General features: G+C 32.3%; 1 protein-coding gene across 1 annotated transcript in view; it reads left to right on the top strand.

The window, feature by feature from the left end:
• Nucleotides 1-5,994: 5,994 nt before the first annotated feature.
• Nucleotides 5,995-20,470, top strand: part of LOC126884526 (paired mesoderm homeobox protein 1-like) — a 109,574-nt gene continuing 95,098 nt past the window's right edge. The window contains exon 1 of the mRNA XM_050650468.1: nucleotides 5,995-6,225. The gene's annotated coding sequence lies outside the window, so the exon portion shown is untranslated. The remainder of the gene's footprint in view (nucleotides 6,226-20,470) is intronic.

Genomic DNA, 20,470 nt, shown 5'->3' with positions numbered 1-20,470 from the left:
ATCGAAAATCCGGGTTAGCAGGAGAATATGGTAAAAATTAATAAAGTACGGTACACTTACAGATAAACTCCGTTATAATTGAAATAACATGAAATATATATGCACAGTACACATCTATGTGTACGGAAGCGAACAATACAAGATTGTACTACATACAATACAGTCACAATCGGAACGATGTTATGTTATTTTAGAACAGTGAAGACTAAGACCATTGTTTGAAAGAAATTTTTAAATAGTCTTTTTTAAACAATGCTAAGACAGTTTGATTTAAATAAATAAAGGAATACTACTACAGGTGCCTGTGGTTTCCGATAATTCAAGACAATGAACCTCGCTCTGCCATGCCGCCGTGTGCCATGAGTCATTTTTATTATCGTATAGTTCAAATTACACAAATACACATTATCTCTGAAATATTATATTACATACAGTCGGAAAAATGAAAGAATATCCATGAACGATCACATCAATCACTTAATTTGCATTTGCTGTCTTTTTCTATAACAAAGGTTTGATATTTATAGAAAAAGACAGCAAATACAAAATAAGTGATTGATGTGATCGTTCATGGGTATTCTTTCATTTTTCCGACTGTGCATACATTTTTATTTTGAATTGTTGAAATGTTTGTGTGATGAAAATCGGTCCGGGTTAGCCGGACTTCCTGGTTATCGGGGGCCGACTTATCGGGGTTCCACTGTACTTGTACTTGTCGGTGCAGCTTTGTTTACCTTCGTCTATTTCCAGCTGTTTAATTTCTATATTCTCCGTTGTTAGGTATTCAGTATTCTTTAGGTTTATTCCCATCTTATTCTTTGTATACTCCTGTTCCAGTTTTCTCATCATAAAACTGAGGTCATCTTCGTCTTGTGCGATTACTATTTGGTCGTCAGCAAAACGTTAAATTTCAGTAATAGTCGATTTTAGTCTGCAGAATTGTAGAGCTAAGTCTTGAAAATCGTTTTGTGTGGCCGAATTGTTTGAAAATATAGTAACATATTTTCTTCTCTACTATATTTTATATTGCTATATAAAAGTGCATTCAGTATCTTTCAGGAAAAAGCTGCCGTGACCGCTGGAAAAATATACGGCCTACATTTGGAAAGTCGCTAAAATCTCCGAAACAAGGTTGGGGAAGATCAAAAAACCATTTTGGCAGCTTATCTTTCTTTTGTACTTTTTTTATATCTAAGAATTTATATGCAGAAACTAATGATAGCAAAAAAGAGACAAATGAGTAAAAAAGAACTTTAGAAACATCAGATGTCACGTCCTCAGAACGGAATCTCGAGAAAGATGATGAAGTAAGAGACATATTGCCTTCAGTTAACACGGAATAGTAAATAGTTGTACCAGTCCTACGAAAAGGAAAGACTTCTCAACAACAGCAAACGCAGCAAGGGAAAAATGATGTCAACAATGCTTTTTTAGAATGGGTGCCAATGAGAAAACAAAACATCTTGAAATCGGAGGAATATGACCCAGACTAGCTGTTTTTCAAGTCTGTGTTGTCTGATCTTAAAAAACCGACGATAAGCGCAGTAGTGTTGTCAAAATGAAGATCATGCAATTAATTAACGAGAAGTTAGACGAAGCCGAAAGAAATGCTAGCGCATCAATTTTGCCATGGGATTCTTAAAAAAAATGGGAAATGACCAGTTCTCAAACTTCTTATTAGATATCAACTGTAAATCATAAAATGAAGTTTTGATTTTGACGTTTCGACTGCCAAATCTATTCCTTGTAATTCTTCTTCTTTAAGTGCCGTCTCCTAATCGAAGGTTGGATATCCTAATCACTATATGTACTCTATCTACCGCTGCTCTAAAGAGTTCTATAGAACTGCATTTATACCAGTCCCTTAAATTCTTCCACCATGACACTCTTCCTATTCCTATACTCCTTCCGCCTCTTATCAGTCTGTATTATCAGTCTTAGTATTTCATATCGCTGTCCCCTCATTACGTGTCCCAGATATTGTAACTTTCTTATTTTTATTGTGTTTATTATTTCGCGTTCTTTGCCCATTTTTCGCAATAATTCCGTGTTCGTTTTCTTCTGGGTCCATACTATTTTAAGCATCCTTCTGTAACACCACATTTCAAATGACTGTAGCTTATTTATGTGTTCTTGCTTCAATGTCCAGCTTTCAAGCCCATATTGTAGTATCGAGAACACGTATCATCTCAGAGCTTTTACTCTCAGTTCTAAGCTAAGGTCTTTGTTGCAGAGGATTGTTTTCATTTTTACAAACGCATTTCTTGCTATTTCTATCCTGGTTCTTATTTCTATTGTTTGATCATTATTCTCTGAAATCAGGTTCCTAGGTACATATTTGTATTTATCAACCCTTTCTATCGGTACATTTCCCAAATGTATGCTTGTTTGTATGTTTGTTTTCTTAGTTATTATCATGTATTTTGTCTTTTTATATTCATTTTTAGTCCATATTCTTCACAGAAACTGTTTGTTTTGTTGAGTAGTAATTAGAGTTGTTCAGCAGAGCTTGTCATAATCACGGTGTCATCTGAATATTTTATGTTGTTATTAGATCTTCCGTTAATTATTATTCCTTCACTTTGAGATATTATTATTTCTTCAAAAATGTCTTCACTATATGAATTAAAGTGTAATAGAGACATAATACATCCCTGCCTAACTCCTCTCCTAATTTCAATTTCTGGACTGGGTTCGTTATCTATTACAATTTGTGCTGTTTGATTCCAGTGAAGGTTTGTTATTATTTGTAAGTGCCTTTTGTCTATGTTTTTTGTCTTTAGAATTTGGATTAATATTTCATGTCTTACTTTGTCAAAATCAACGTAACAAACATGCACATCCACATTCATGTCCATGCATCTTTGAGTTAACACATTAAAAGCAAATAACGTCTCTCTGGTTCCTAGTCTGTTTCTGAACCCAAACTGACTATCATCTATTTCTTCTTCCAGTTTTTTATTTATACGACCATGTATTCTTTTCAAGGATAATTTAAGAATCTTCTTCATGTACCATGTCCTTTCAGAACGTTGGTTACCGTCATAGCTATCTTAATTTTATTCACTGCCACCCTAAATAGCATGCTTGTATTATCACCATACCAATCTCGCAAGTTCTTCAACCATGAGGTTCTTCTTCGTCCATTGCGCTTGCCTGCTATTTTTCCTTGCATAATATTTTGCAGCAACCTATATTTGGGACGTCTCATTACATATCCAAAATAATCCAGCTTTCTCTGCTTGATGCTTTTTATGACCCCAATAGTATTGCTGAGACGTTCTAGTATTGTGGAGTTTCGAATCTTCTCCACCCAGGAAACTTTTAAAATTCTTCTATAGCACCACATTTCGAAAGCCTTAAGCGATTTAGATTGATTTTATTCACAGTCCAGTACTCGACACCATAAAGTAAGAGAACACGTAGCAGCGAAGTAGGCGGATCCTAAATGCCAATTTTAGGTCTCTGTTACATAACACCTTGGACATCCTTCTAAAAGTGGCTCTAGCCTGCTCTATCCTAGATCTAATTTCGCCGTGACTTTTTGCGTTACAATTTAATTGCTGTCCAAAGTAAACGATTTTATCAACTTGCTCAAGTTTGGTATTATTTACATAATATATAGACGGTTTTATATGCTGTTGTTTACTTATTACGAGTACTTTGGTTTTCAGTATGTTCAGATCCAGACCTGCCTCCCTACAACTCTCAACGACACTATAAAGTAGTATTAGCAGATCTTCTTGACTAGAAGCTAGGAGTACTGTATCGTCCGCATATCGCAAATTATTGATGACTTCACCGTTTACAAGTATTCCTTCTTATTTTTCAGAAAGAGCATTTCTGAAAATTCTTTCGGAGTAAACGTTGAAAAGCAGGGGTGACAAGAGGCATACCTGCCGTACCTACTCCTCTTTTAATATTAAGAGCCTGTGATTCCACACCATCTACTAAATCTGATGTATAAATTTGCAATTATTCGAACATCTCTGCCGTCCAAGCCGATGTACTAGAGCTTCGATCAATATAGAGTACTTAACACGATCAAATGCCTTTTGGAAGTCAATAAAACAACAGTATATGTCTACAGATATATCTCGACATCTTTGAGCAAGTACGTTCATCCCAAACAATGCTTCTCTTGTTCCAAACCCGTTACGGAAACCAAACTGTGTGTCATCCAGGTATTCCTCGGATTTTATTTATTTATTGTAGATACGACTATGTATTACCTTCAGAAAAATTTTCAATAAATGGTTTAACAAACTGATGGTTCTATAATCAGCACAGCCTTTTGCTGTTGTCTTTTTAGGTAGAGCTATAAACAGTGAATTAGACCAACCATTAAGTAGTTGTCCGCTGGTATAAATGATATTGAAAAACGAAGTTATAGCCTCTAAAACATTGCTATCATTTATAAGCTTGTATATTTCAGTTGGAATTTCATCAGAAGCAGTCGCTCTGCCATTTTTTGATGATTGTATGGTTTTGATTACCTCAGAGCGTGTTATTAGGTGTCCGTCGCAGTTAGTAATATCGGGAGGTGAACTACTCCTATCGTCTTAGAATAGGTTCGTAACGTAATTTTCCCATTCTTTAAATTTGTCCTCTACTTCAAATATTACTTTACGATGTTCATCTTGTAGCAATGCAGTTTGTTTCTTATTGAAAATACCAGCCGCTTCTTTCACTTTTTTTTACATGTTAAACGTGTATCTGTTTTCAAGTTCTTCAATGTCATGACACTGTTTGGCTAGATGTTGGCTCTTTTCTTCTCGTATTTTACGTCGAATTTCTTTTTGTATGCTGTTATAAAGTGTTCGTTGTTTTTCGCTAGTCGCCGTTGTTCCATCAAATCCAATATGTTTTCTGTCATCCAAGCCTGCTTTTTTAGCTTTGAGAATTGTCTGCTGCAATTTAAGAATGTGACTTATTAATTGTTCTATTAATTGTTCTGTATTCACTGCAATCTTTAGCGTTTGTATTTTCAGGGATAGCACAAAAGGTGGAGAGTAACCATTGTTTTGGTATGTTTCGTGTTTTGTACACTGTGTTAAACAAGTATACGATAATGTCTTAGGTTTCATCATTTATGAATTTTAAGCTTTCTACTGGGATTTGGTCTGGAACTACTGCTTTAATATTGTTGCTGTTTTTTAATGCCGATTTAATTTCTTTTTTTAATATCTTTAAAACCATATCATCTTCTACTTCGACTTCCATCTGCTCTGTTCTATTGTCTTTGAATAAACTCATTTCTGTCCATCTCTTTAATTTTTCGTTAGTACTTAACACAAGTTTACTCCTTGTGATTATCAATACAGTACAACCTGCCATATCCGGACCTCCTCATATCCGGACGGTTCTGCGCCGTCCAGATCTACCGAAATCTGCCGAGAAAGGCAGTTCTGCTGTTGGACAACGCACTAAAAGAAGAACTAAAAGATGGCGAAATAATGTATTATAGAATCTTTAAAAAGTGTCTATCGATGAAAGTTATTGACGGCGTTAATTACTGGAATGTATGAAGGGGAAAACGTTTCAGAGAATATAAAAGAAGTAGTGGTCTTGATATTCGGATTTTTTCATATCCGGATCGGTCTGTCGCCACATTGATCCGGATATGGCAGGTTTGACTGTATATAATTATATAATTAAACGTTCCAAATTGTCTTGTTATGTTGGAAACAAAAAAAGTTTGGTTTGTTGGTATGCATTAAGATTAACGCATCTCTATATATAAGATTAACAGAAAACATGGCTTGATACATTTATTATTCCCTAAGATATGACATTAATATTTCTCAAACGATAATTGCCAAGAAAATGCATAAAGTTCGCTCTGGCGACAAGTTAATTTAAATCCCGCCTCCAGATCACTTAAATTAAGTCATTTCAAAGAAGTGGGGGCATCTCGCGCCGCCTTTTGAGATATTTCAGGACCTTCCCTGAAATCTTCTGAAAGCTCTGCCAGTTTTCAGTGAATATTCGTCATCGAATTATAGAAAATCAGTAAACAAGACATTAATTTTAATCTTGAGTGTCGAGCGCGAAGATTATAATTGAAATAATATCAAATTTGAATCGGTTTTGACAGTTGTATTCGGGATTTGTACCATTCGTTGTTGTCGTTCTGTGTTTCCGTGAATATTTATATTAATTATTGCGGCGGCTGATGACAGATGATCCTGAGAACGTGAAGTGACTGCCTAATATTTCGAATGGGTAATAAACTTTCTCTTTTATTCTATTATTGCGGAAAATTCCGCAATATCTATATTATTTTATTTTTATGCACACTGACCGACCATGCCAAGATATCTTCATATTTGTAATTTTAACGCAGATAATATTAGATCAGGGCTGATCTGTTTTGAGGTGGATGTGAGAGGTGGCATTCGAATTTTTGCAGATAAAGTTAGGTGACAACTTCAATAATTATAATTGGTTATACATACGAGGTTAAAAATGTCTTAAATTATTACCCTTTCTGCATAATAGCAATAAATACAAAATAAGGGGACAAAATGACGTTTTTCAGCCACTTTGGTTGCACTTAAAACCTTCGTAATTCGCTAAAAAAATGCTTATAACATATTTAAACTGTCCACCAAATTTCACTAAAATCGACCTAACAGATTTTCCATAATAATTTTGCAATCTAATTTTTTTTAAAAAAGTTCAAATTTTTTAAAAACTTTCTGAACAAAAAGTAGACCATTTAAAAGTTTTCTAATTTTTTTACATATAAACATGCGCTCTACCTATCTAATATACCTTACAGAATTAAAATCGAATTATTTAAGCAGCCTCAGCAATGTTTTAAAGTTATAAACAATTTTTTGGCTTATAAACAAATTAGGGCTGTCGCCAGGGAGGGGTACAAGGGCCTACTTTATTTAGATTGGCTTACCCAAGATTTCATATGTATTTTGACTCGTAGAACACAAATTTTTTGGGTAACAGTTGATCCGGATATCGATAAGATTGTTATAAACAAAGAACTTGAGGAATTACATAACAGCAATTTTTCGCAAAAGAAAACATTGTTTTGTATTACATTATTTTTGTACTTGGGTAATTCTAAGCAAAAAATGTTTTTACAAGTGTTTTCGTAGGATGCATAGTTTTCGAGATAAAACTTTCAAATATCGAAAAATTGCAATTTTTGACCCCGAATAACTTTTGATTTAAAAATAAAATAGCAATTCTTCTTGCAACATTTGAACGCTTAAGTCAAATTATACCGGTTTCAATTATTTGCATTGCTAAAAATTAATTTTTTGATTGTTAAACAAAGCTATTTGTTTATAAGCCAAAAAATTGTTTATAATTTTAAAACATTTCTGAGGCCGCTTAAATAATCCAAAATTAATTCTGTATTAGATATGTAGAGTGCCTCTTTATATGTAAAGCCAACTTCTGAATGGTCTACTTTTTGTTCAGAAAGTTTTTAAAAATTTGAACGTTTTTAAAAAAATTTAGATTGCAAATTTATTATGCAAAATCTATTACGTCGATTTTAATGAAATTTGGTAGACGGTTTAAGTTTACTATAAGAATTTTCTAAGCGAATTATTAAGTTTCTTTCTAAGTGCCACCAAAGTGGTTAAAAAACATTGAAAAACAACAGGCTTATTTTGCCTCTTTATTTTGTATTTATTGCTATTTTGCAGAAAAGGTAATACTTTAAGACATTTTTAACCAGTTGTATATCATACAAAATTCAATTGTCTATATTTTATTTTTGTACGACTTTGTTCCAAAACGAATCGTTTTAAAGTTATAAGCAAGGAAAATAGAAAACATCGATGTTTTTCAAAATTTTTAAATATTTTAATTTTTTTTATTATTGTTCCGGGTATATTTAAGAAAGAGCATAAGTCAATTATTATTATTGAAGTTGTCACCTAACTTTATCTGCAAAAATCCGAATGCCACCTCTCACATCCAAAATAGACGTTTTTTCATAGATCAGCCCTGGTATATATTGTCCAAAATATTTTTTATTTTTTATTAATATTTATTTTATTTATACGCACAACAGGCCGTTTAGACCTAGAGCAATTTTATAAAACAATTATAAGATTAACGAATTGCAATTATTTTAAATAAAACTCGAACCTAAGCATATACAAAATTATTAACTACTATGAAGAACCTGATGAACAATATTTCTCCATTCACTTCTATTTTGTGATTTTCTTTTTCAGTCCCCACCTTCACGTGTTTAAGGTCTTCCTCCACTTTATTAATCCACCACGTTCTGGGTATACCTAAATCTGCTTTTGGGGCGGATTAATTTTTTGCTCATTTAGACCACAATCGAAGAGGAACTGTTTTTTAGCATCCTTAAATTTTTAACATAATTAATTGCCACTTTTTCAACATGTGATATTGCGGTTTTGTAATCTTTTTACAAAAAATTGTGTTTTTTATATTTTTTTTCATTACAACTCATAACTGTTATAACTGATATCTAAATGAATGTTTTATGAAATGTATATGGTGCTACCCCAATATTTTTTGCTTTAATTGAATTTTATTCAACTGTTCTACTAGCACATTGTTTGGTCTCGACCACCAGCGCCGGATTAACCATTAGGCGGACTAGGCGGCCGCCTAGGGCCCGAGCAATTGATGTGGCCCGCATCTCGCTCAAATGCATTTATTAATATTGAATTATTTAAGCAGTAATTTAAAAAAAAATGTAAAATGTTAAATAAATCAAATAGGGCTATCTGAGACAAAAAAAGAGAATGGTTAATTTATGATCAATCAAACTCAGTTTTTTGCTTTTAGTATGATACAATTGATCCAAAAGATGGCATAACCCAGACATCCAAAGTGAAAGTTATCCTCCAACACCAAATTGTTCTATATGGTCCACATAATGTTCGAAAAAAGTCACACCATTTTGAGCGTCGGGGTGAGGGGGGAGAAATCGGTAAATTCGTAGTTTTTTTACGTTTTTCGTCAATATTTCTAAAACTATGCGGTTCAGCATAAATAACCTTCTATACAAAAATGTTCTACATTAAATTTGAAATAAAAAATGTCCTATGCATAATCCTTCTAAAATGAACGGTTCCAAAGTTACGGAGAGGTAGTATAGATAGTATATCTGGTCCAAAAAAGGCCTAACCCAGATATCCAAAGTAAAAGTTTTCCTCCAACACCAAATTTTTCTATATGGTCCACATATTGTTCAGTAAAAATTTACACCCTTTTGAGCATCCGGTTTGTGGGGAGATGGGGGAGAAGTCGGTAAATTAGTAGTTTTTTACGTTTTTGTTTACTCCTGTTTGTCTGCCTCTTATTTTGTTTCAGTTGTTGTTGACTGTACATTGTCTTTCCACCTTTTCGGCGACCTTCCAACGGGTCTTCTGCTAATACGGCTTGTTGTTTTTACAGATGTTCGCTAATCTATCTGGTTCCATTCGGTTTACATGTTCGTTCCAGTTTTTCTTTCTTGTTTTTATCCACCTGTTAATATTTTGAATTTTGCATCGTTCTCGTATACTTCTGTTGCTTTGTCTGTCTCTTAATGATATGCCCGCTATTGATCTTAATACGTTCATTTCGATATTGTTGATTTGTTGTTTCGTCTTTCTTGTATCGGTCCTTGTTTCCGCTGCATATGTTAGGATAGGTCTTACTGTTGTCATAGTTATTAATCAATGCTGTTGTCTTGTATACTTTTATTTTGCTTTATGCCATATGGTGCCATATGGTTTCTCGAGGCAACCACTTACTCTTGCCGCTTTTGTTGCTTGTGTTGTGGTCTCTGTTCTTATATTCCTGTCACTAGTGATCTCTACCCCTAGGTAATTGAATTTCATTACTTGCTCTACAATTTTTCCGTCTATTTCTAACTTGCATCTACGCGGCTCTTTACTTATCACTATACATTTAGTTTTTTCTACTGATATTCTCATATTAAGTTTATTTGCTGTGATATTGAAAGTGTGGAGCTGCCTTTGTAGGTCATCCTCGTTATCAGCAATTAGTACTGCATCATCGGCAAAGCAAATGTAGTATCGTGATTTTATGCGCTCCCATGTGGTATCCATGTCGGTCCCATGGTAACATAAAATTTAAAACAAAAAAGATCCTATACATAATTGTTATAAAATCAACGGTTCCAGAGAGTCACGGAGGGTGAAAAGTGGAGGTTTTGGATACTTTTTATATTTTTTAGGCAATTGATCATGATTTTGGGTGGTGAGGTTGATGTTTCTTCAAAGGCTTATCACTAACATACCATCGGCCATTGAAATAGCAAATTTTATTTACAAAACCCAATTCTGTTAAAGAAAATTTCCTTCATCGGTAATAATATTATAAATTGCCAATGGTATATAAAAAGTATCGAAAACTTCCACTTTTCACCCTCCGTAACTCTCTGGAACCGTTGCGTTAATTTTATAACAATTGTGTATACGATCTTTTTTGTTTTGAATTTTATGTAGAACATTTTTTTATAGAACATTGTTTACTCTAAAGCATAGTTTTAGAAATATTGACGAAAAACGTAAAAAAACTACTAATTTACCGGCTTCTCCCCCATCTCCCCGCCAAACCCGACGCTCAAAATGGTGTGACTTTTTTCTGAACATTATGTGGAGCATATAGAACAATTTGGTGTTGGAGAATGACTTTCACTTTGGATGTCTGGGTTTGGGTCTAGTTATACCATACTATCTGTATTCTGTCAAATATCAGGAAAATACAACCGACTTCAAGACAAATTAAGCAATTATCTTCAAAGGCATTTTTATAGTCCATGTATTAATCATTCCCTCAATTTGGTAATCAATTTTGCAACCAAGTTTTGCAACCAAGTTTTGCTTGCTGGTAATAATTTTTGGTATGGTGCGTTCTTTTTTTTCAATTTCTACCCACCTATGGGCCTTATATAGTCCATTCACTCACGGTAAAATATTGCAAAACCTCCGGATTTTAAAGAACTTTTGGATTTGAAAGAAGAGGTGATTGACATGAAATTTGGCATACGTATAGCTAACACGTCTAAGAAAAAAGTGATATTGTGCCGATGTGTATTTTTTCTCTAAGGTTGAGACCACCCCTTCTCGGGGGTGAAAAAATATACCATCAGAATACGTCCGGAAGTGGATAAACTGACTAATTCTAAGCAACTTTTGTTCAATAGAATTTTTCATCAAGTCTTTACATTTCGAGTTATTTGCAAGTGAATATGTTCATTTTTCAACAAAAAAAAACACGTTTTAGACGGTTTTTCGCAAATAACTTAAAAAGTATTTTATCGATAAAAAATATTCTTAGCAAAAATATAGCTTTTAAAAAATTGAAAAAAGGTGTATGTGTGCAGTCTGTAAACCCATTAGAAGCAGAGTTGTAGCTTATGAAAAGCAGCTCCTCTTCAAATTCCAAATCGAATTTTTCAATGTGAAATAATCAAAAAATGAAGGACTTTTCATAGAAAACTCATCATACCTTTTTTAAATGTTTAAAAAAGCATTATTCTTGTTTTTTAAAAAAGTTTTTAGCATAAAAAGTAAGCAAGATACGCTCAGAATAAAGATTATCACTTTTTGGGTAAAAAAACTGGTGAAAATAACCCCCTAATTAGAATCCCAAATGAAATTAATCCTTACCGCTTCACAAGCTACTTTACTTATGTATTGTTTATATGCTCTGTAAGTTTTATTGGTATAAAGTGCTTATTTATAAAAGGGCTGTAGTAGAAAGGCCTTGAACAAGTCACTAATCACGAGTTTATGCAATTTCCTTTATTTAGCTTAATGCATCGACCACTAATGACCATTAGCATGGTACAGTGGATTTCTCCTATCAGGTACCTAGTGTAATGTGTAGTGTGTGTTGAGTAAATGTCTTGTTACTTAGCAAAGTCGACGTCATTGTTTTTGCAAATAATTGTATCTGAACGTCTGCGGTCACTCCGGTGAGTACCGATCCCACAATAATAGAAACTATTTTCATTTATTAATTTTTAATAAATGAAAAATTCTCTACTAGTGTATGCAAATTTTGAACAGTCACATCTTAACCAATTTTTATCTTCCAAAAAAGCAAAAAACTAAAATATTCAGAAAAGCAAAACCTACATTTTTTTACTCTTTAAGATTTTTGGTGTCACTAATGATTTTTAAGTTATTTTGAAAAGAAAGACATTTTTTTCAAAATTTCAAAAAAGGGCCTAGCCGGGTAAGATGGTGAAAAGTGCCCCCAACCCAATCTAAATTCCATATAGGCCACTTTATAGCACATATAGAGGAATTCACTTTCTGAAATTTTTAGCCCCCTAGGTGGTCACGTGACCCCCCTAGAGCCTAATTAGGCTTTTTATGTTTTTATTTTTTATCTCAGCCGCATTAAGAGCTAGCCAAAAAGTTTATTTAAAAAAGTTATAAGTTTCAAAAAGATCTATATGAAAATTTTTTTTTTATTTTTTTGGCGGGAAATTCGAATTTTTAGAACAATTTTAAACTTTTAAATAAATCTGAAAAAAAAACTAAGACACTCGTTTTTACGAAAATTAGTTATAATGTGTATTTTTACACAATCTTTCACCCTCAATTTTTTCAGATTTTTAAAATTGGTGAAACGTACCTTTAAAAATAAAAAACCGCATTTTTTCGGTTTTTTTTTTTCGTTTTTTTGATACAATTTTATACATATTTTTCAAAAAATTTAACACCGTCACTAGAATAGGTAAAAAACTGAAAAATAATTAGGATTTGCTTCATAAAAATTTTTTGTAACGCCATCCATTTTCAAGATACAGGGCGTTGAAGAAAACAAAATTTTACATATTTTTTACGATTTTGCCGAAACTACTGGCAACATTGTAATAAAACTTGGCGGGTTTTAAGAGGTAGTTATTGTGCATGTTTTGACATACAACTAAGGATTTAATATTCATCATTGGCGCGCATAGGGGTAATGGTCTGAACTTTTCAAAGAAAAAAAGATAGTACGCCACTGACATATTTCAAATTAACAATCATTTTTGAATTCCTCGTTCAATTTGCAATAAAGAATCTATCTTCTCATTTTTTCATACGACGCGCTGTATTGCTGCAAAAAATAAAATATCTTAACGCTTCCAAAGTATTCGAATTAATTTTGATAATGGATGTATGAGTTTATTATGTATGTAGATGTAGAAACTACTAGAAGTTCGAATACTTTGTAAGGGTTAAGATCTTTTATTTTTTGAATAAAAATGGCGCGTCGTATGAAAAAATAAGAAGATACATTTTTTGTCACAAATTGAACGAGAAATTAAAAAACGATTGTTAATTTGAAATATGTCAGTGGCGTACTATCTTTATTCTTTAAAAAGTTCAGACCATTACCCCTATGCGAGCCAATGATGAATATCAAATCATTAATTGTATGTCAAAATATGCACAATAACCAGCTCTTAAATCCCGCCAAGTTTTATTACAATGTTGCCAGTAGTTTCAGCAAAATCGTAAAAAATGTGTAAAATTTTATTTTCTTCAACGCCCTGTATTTTGAAAATGGATGGCTTTACAAAAAATTTTTATTAAGCAAACCCCAATTATTTTTCAGTTTTTTACCTATTCTAGTGATAGTGTTACCTTTTTTGAAAAATATGTATAAAATTGTTTCAAAATACGAAAAAAAAACTGAAAAAATGCGGTTTTTTATTTTTAAAGGTACGTTTCACCAATTTTAAAAATCTGAAAAAATTGAGAGTGAAAGATTGTGCAAAAATACACATTATAATTAATTTTCGTAAAAACGAGTGTCTTAGTTTTTTTTTCAGAGTCATTTAAAAGTTTAAAATTGTTCTAAAAATTCGAATTTCCCGCCAAAAATTAAAAAAAAATTTTTTCTTATAGATCTTTTTGGAACTTACAACTTTTTTTAATAAAGTTTTTGGCTAGCTCTTGATGCGCCTGAGATAAAAAATAAAAACATAAAAAGCCTAATTAGGCTCTAGGGGGGTCACGTGACCACCTAGGGGGCTAAAAATTTCAGAAATTGAGTTCCTCTATATGTGCTAAAAATTGGCCTATATGGAATTTAAATCGAGCTGGGGGCACTTTTCACCATCTTACCCGGCTAGGCCCTTTGTTTTACTTTAAATCCCAGTACAGTGGAACCCCGTTAACTCGGATTAATCGGGACCGCGGCCGATCCGGGTTATCGAAAATTCGGGTTAGCCGGAGAAAATGGTAAAAATTATTAAAATATGGTATGCTTACAGATAAACTCCGTTATAATTGGCACACAGACACTTGTAAACCACGTTCGCGTTCCACACATACAAAGCGTCGTCGAGAGTCTCATTTTTAGCTTTCTTAGCTTTGCACCGATTGTCCAAACTGTCTTTTGTTATCATTTTGAAACAAAAACAACATTTTAAGTTTTATTGCCATTACGTAGACAAAAAATCACGAAAACACAAAATCTGAATATATTTACGCGGAACGAACAATGCGACTTTACTACACACACACAATACCGTCTCGCAACGAGAACGAACTTACGTTATTTAATAAGAGTGAAGACTAAGACCATTGTTTGAAAAATAATTTTTTAATAGTTTTTTCTAAACAATGCTAGACAGTTTCAAGTAAATAAAGGATACTACAGATGCCTGTTGGTTTCGATAACACAAGAATGAGCGTTGTCTGCCATGCCAGTCATTTTTACTAAGGTATATTATGTATCAAATTACACAAATACACATTATCTCTCATTGTATAATGTGTTTGACATTGAAAATTGAAACGAATGAACTACATATAATAGGAATTAGCTAAAGCGACAAATTTTTACGAAGAAAGTTTATTATGATAAATAAAATTAGCCTGAAAACTATAAGATATTATAGTATTCGAACAATATGTTTATAAGGAAAGATAAAAGAAAATATTTTAAGATGTTGAAAAGAAATTGGAAAATCCAGCATAAAGGACATACATTTTTATTGTTGTAATGTTTGTCTGATAAAAATCGGTCCGGGTTAGCCGGACTTCCGGGTTATCGGGGGCCGACTTATCGGGGTTCCACTGTATTTTGAAATATAAGCACTGTGAGCCAGTGAAACTTACAGATCATATAAATAATATATAGGTTATAAGTACAAACTACGCGGTGATTTTAAAAAATTTTTTGCCAAAAAAAGGAATCAACATTATTTTGCGCTTTACTTGCTTAATTTTGATACTAGAAACTTGTTTAAAAAAAAAACGAAAATAAAGCTTTTTTAATAACATTTTAAAAAAGTTGTTACGAGTTTTCACCGAAAAGTGCTTCATTTTTTGATTATTTACGTTGAAATATTTCAACGTAATCAAATATTAAGTTTTATGGTACCTACCTTCTTGGAGTTTAGTACTTTGTTACCTCTAGACCACATTTTTGTGAACAATGGATACTTCTCTTCATAATTTGTTAATTGTCAAACTTGGAATTAAATCTCAAATAAACTAAAATAATCGTTGACTAAAAAATATGATGATTATAACTAATACTTGACTAATAAAACTAAAATAATGTTCATTTTTTTAAATACAAGTTAACCCTTACTTGCAATCCAGTAAAACATCCTGTGTAGTACTTAATTCTACTCTCTTTGATTTTCAAACTACCCTTCTTTGATAATATCTACTGGAAGCAGCTCCTGAAAACATTTAATTTAGTGTCGTTTCGGTCTACTCCAGGACCACGAAGATTTTTCCATCTTTCTCATGACAGTTTTCCTCCTGTGTCAGTAGGTTTTAATTTTAATCGAATATTCCTTTTCGCTTTCTTTTGACTACTTACTAGCGAGACGAGGAACTGATAAAGTGCGAAGGATAAGGTTCTTAGTAGATTTCACCTTATCTCTGAGACCTTGACGATCCTGGATCTTGGAGATCACCAGGTGGAATTTCTACTTGTTGCAATTTTTTTCCTTGGATTTCCCATTTTAATTAGGATGATATTCTTAAGTTTGGAAAGTGAATGCTATGGATAAGTCTTTGAGGGTTTATACGTTTTAGGTTACTATAAAATATCGTTCTCCGTTTTTCGTCTATGTAACAATGCCTTTTAAGTGTTCATGTAACTCATGGTTGTGTCCAAAATTTTCCGTTTATTTCAAATTTTCACCCGTGTGGAGCTGCCCCCCCCCCCACTACTTAAAAATAGGAATATTGAATCGATTTTTGCGGCAGAATCACGATCTATTTATGAGCTCTTGAAATGATATAGTTTCGATTTTTGAGCTCATCCCTTCACCCCCAAACAACCCTTTAATTGAAGAAAAATGCTGAGAAAACTTAAAATATATCGTATTGCGGATATAATTTCTATAGCTTATATAGTCTAAGAATAAACTATTAAATCACGTGAATTTCGATTATTGAGCTAGAACCCCTTCGCAAGAAAACTACCCCATCTTCCCGGCTTAAGAGAGAGTGGTACTTAAAATACATTAAATTAATTATTTGGCGACTACATATCAAATAATTATAAGGTCCCAAATTACGCGCATTTAGATCAGTAAACTGCAATTTATTTTGTATAGTGCAGTCACTGAAGGTAAAAATCAACGATTACCTTCAATTTCGGTGAACCTTCATCGATTTTCACAAAAATTGGTCAGTGTTTAGAGGATACCTCAAGAAACAAAGTTCACATGGTGCCATCTTGCGCCTTTATTCTGAGGGTGGATACCGCCACTTCTCGGGGGTGAAAATTATTTTATAAAAAATAACTGCACAAATCAATAAAAGGACAAATTATAAGCAACATTTGTTATATAAAGTTATTAAAATAAGTCAAACTTTTTAAACCCCCCCCCCCACATAATGCACTATTACGGGAGTTTAACTATTGCGTAACGCAATTTTTGAAGATTTTTGACCACCCCCCCAACCTGCGTTACGTAATACTTGAAGGGTCCCTTATTAAAGATCAAATATTTTAATTATTCGTGAAAAAAATGCATGTTTTGAAGCGGTTTTTCGTAAATCACTGAAAAACTGTAAGTTTTTACAAAAAAATTAATAGTAGTTTAATTCGTATAGCTTATATTCTAAGAATAAACTCTTAAATCACGCGCATTTCGACTATTGAGCTACATCCCCTTCGCAATAAAACCATCCCATACTCCCGGCTTAAGAGAGAGTTGTAGTTAAAATAATTTAAATTAATTATTTGGCGACTACACATCGTTTAATAATTTATGAGCTCGCAAAATATACGATCTCAATTACTGAATTGCAATTTTCTTTCTATAGTGCAGTCACTGAACGTAAAAATCAACTACGACCTTCGATTTCGGTAAATCTCCATTCATTTTCACGAAAATTGGTGAGCAGATAAAGGATACCTCAAGAAACAAAATGAACAATAACAACTTGCGGTTTTAGCCTGGGGTGTATGTCATCCCTCCTCGGGGGTTAAAATTACTTTATTAAAAATAACCCCACAAATCGAGAAAGGGACAAATTCTAAGCAAAATTTGTTAGGTATATAATCTTATTAAAATAAATCAATACTTTTTGAGTTATTAAAGATCCAATATTTTAATTTTTGTGAAAGAAAATGCATGCTTTAAAGCGATTTTTCATAAATAACTCAAAAATTGTAAGTTTTTATAAAAAAATTTTAATCACAAAAATTGAAGCTAATAAAAAATATAATAAATTGCTTACTTAAAAATAATGTTAATTTAAAGTAAGTTATAGGTAATTAAATGTATATTTTTTCTCCGACTATTCAAACCTAATGATTCAAGCTTAAATAATGGGAAAGAGATGCATTTTATGTAACACTTACTAAATACTTGTCAAAGTACTTAGAAATACCTAGGTATCAAATGAGCTCCAGAAAAAGTTGCTAGCATCAAAATCTATACTCCAAAAATTTTTCCAAAAAATTGAATTTTTTGTGAATAACTCAGGTTATGATATCAGGCACATCCAACTATTTGAATGGTAATTTCAAGAGCTATAAAACTGTATTTCATTTAATCTTTCAAATACTTTATTTTTTTAGGATAATAGTAAAGGGCTCCTGTTACATTGTTCTCGTAGGAAAATTTAGGCTTAAACGTTTCTATCTTCGATATTTTTATTCATACAGAAATCGAAAGACAAGTAAAATTTTTGCTAATAAAAACAACTCAAATTTCGTTACCTATCATTTTTACGTGTATCGAGTATTGGAGTTATTATCAAAAGCAAATAATTTAAGTAAATAAAAAGTAAAAAATTTTGATTTTTTTAAATCATACTTAAAATAATAACTTCAACAATACTTTACTTTACTTTAAGTAGAACTCTTCCAAGCCGGGAATATGGGATGGTTTTCTTGCGAAGGGGTTGTAGCTCAATAGTCGAAATGCGCGTGATTTAAGAGTTTATTCTAAGAATATAAGCTATTAGGTCTGGATCCCGCGTATGAAAAAAAAGTTGATTAATAGCAAGCTGAAAATTTGTTAATAGCTTAAGGGTGTCTAGTCGAATAAACTTTGATATATGGGAACACTGAAACAGGGGTAGTTTTAATTGTGGAACAGGTTAAAAATTTGGAACGGTCACAGCACGAAAACGGCACATTTATTTTGTCCGACAGAACAGACTTAAACTCTCCGAACAGAGATTAAACTCTCATGAAAAAATCAGACTGCTATTTATTACCTGTCATAATTCCTGTCATTTGACACATTCTACATGTTCCACTCATTAAAACGCCCATTTGGTGATAAATAGCAGTCTGATTTTTGCATGAGAGTTTAATCTCTGTTCGAAGAGTTTAAGTCTGTTCTGTCGGACAAAATAAATGTGCCGTTTTCGTGCTGTGACCGTTCCAAATTTTTAACCTGTTCCACAATTAAAACTACCCCTGTTCCAGTGTTCACACATATCAAAGTTTATTCGACTAGACACCCTTAAGCTATTAACAAATTTTCAGCTTGCTATTAATCAACTTTTTTTTCATACGCGGGATCCAGACCTATATACGAATTAAACTAGAATAGAATAGCTTTATGGACAAAGCTTGATTAAAGTCAGAAAAAATAAATAAATAATATCTAACAATAACAATAACAAATACAATTTTCTGAAATTTGATAAATTTGAGAAATATTCAAAATAACATAGCTAAAAGGAACTACAACGTTAACGGGGTTTTATTATTTGATATGGTCAATAGACATCTATATAAAAAACCGCGGAGTGCTACCATTTAAAGGGGTGCGTTTTTGAGAAATGGGTGAATTAGTCCCTGGGCACAGGTTACATTAGGGTGAGTTCTATGCACTTTTGGTACAAACACGTCTACATAAAAATTGTTCCTGGTTAAATTTCCTATCCAAATATAACTTTTTAAAGTCAAAGATACTTTTTTTTACAAAAATATATTCAAAAGAAAAAGCACAAAGAAACCCAAAAGAAAGAAATTTTGTTTTTGTCCCATAACTTTTGTCCACGAGGATATAGGTATAGACATTGCTTCACAGAAAAAAAACTTACATATTTTCTCTTTAAAATGATTTTTGGTAGAGGTCATTAGGATTTACAGTTTTCGAAATATAATTTTTCAAAGTTCGCCACTCACAGAAATTTTGGGCAATTTTACTTGTTATTTGGCAAATATTGTTCTGTAACTTTTTTCAGCGTAACTTTAGGTATATGCAATGTACACGTAATAGGAATAGAAATCAATTTCCTTTAAAATGGTCTAATGTATAACGTTGTACGACTTTTTTTAAAGAGATTATGGTTTTTCAAGGTATTATACTTTTAACGATTTTTTTATAATATAATATAAAAATAAAATAAAATTATTATATAATATATTTATATAATACCTAATATAAAAAAATATTACTTTTTCCATTTTTACGATTATTTTTGAAATTTCTCATTATAACTTTTTTTTTCTTGTACATGAATATACTATATACTATCTATATATTGCGCAACAAAGAGGGCTTACTTTCTGTTCTTTAAAATGGTGTAGCATCTAATTATATTTAAATACATAATGGAAACCGAGTGATTTCTTGATATTTTTTTACGTGTATTATTTAAAATTATTTCTTTTACAAAAATTACATAACATTAGTCTTAAAAAACATCACTTTAGTTAAAATTATTTAAACGTTGACATTTAAAAAATTTTCAAAATCCAAGTCCATCTCTTCGTTAGCATTAGCTTCAATATCTTCCTCTGACACCTCAGTTATCTTAGAGTTCCCACAATTAGTACCCATGCACATGCACCCTTTGCAGAATATTGAACAACTAATTCCTATCTTCCTACAACCGCAGTTTTTTGTACATCCTTCGGTACATTTACATGCTATTTTTTCAAGCAAAGCTTGTGGTGCAGGAGCTTTGACAGTAAATATTGGAATTAATCCAAATTTTGAAGTTTGCCCGGCCGAGTCAAGTGGATCCAAAGTATTACCTATAAAAAATAAGATTCA

This window comes from Diabrotica virgifera, chromosome 5 (assembly GCF_917563875.1).
Source record: "Diabrotica virgifera virgifera chromosome 5, PGI_DIABVI_V3a".
NCBI lineage: Eukaryota > Metazoa > Arthropoda > Insecta > Coleoptera > Chrysomelidae > Diabrotica > Diabrotica virgifera.
This window is presented reverse-complemented; position numbering and strand designations above follow the sequence as displayed.